Genomic DNA, 493 nt, shown 5'->3' on the forward strand with positions numbered 1-493 from the left:
AAAAGTGGAAGAAGAGGTGAACGATTTGAACCTCCTTTCACAGACCAGACGAGACGACAACAACAATGCATCCAGTTGGCAGATTCAAATGCCACTTCACTAATCGATAGACATTAATGCCTCTACAACTCTACCACCAGCAAGAGCTATTTCGAACAAAAACGTTTGCAATTCTCGTCCACTGGCAATACGTCAGGTGTATTGAGGTCCAGATCGACGCGAGTCGTCTCTTCACTACTAGAGTTTGTACCTCGAGCCCGCCACGCCCAATGACTAGCGGTTAATCGAATCGACTTCTGTCATGACCCACTCCGTTTTCCTGTACTATGGCGAACCGCTGTCTGTTCGGGGCGGACCAAGCGCGCGCTGCTATCGCTGCAAAAAAAGTACTAGTGACGATGGCCTATCGCCTTCCCATCACTTGTATCAAATGCACTACAACGTATCGCAAGCAAACGACCAACGCGTTGTCGACCCGACGATTGGGATCGCA

The sequence above is a fragment of the Saprolegnia diclina genome (assembly GCF_000281045.1).
Source record: "Saprolegnia diclina VS20 unplaced genomic scaffold supercont1.38, whole genome shotgun sequence".
In the NCBI taxonomy this organism is placed as follows: Eukaryota; Oomycota; class Saprolegniomycetes; order Saprolegniales; family Saprolegniaceae; genus Saprolegnia; species Saprolegnia diclina.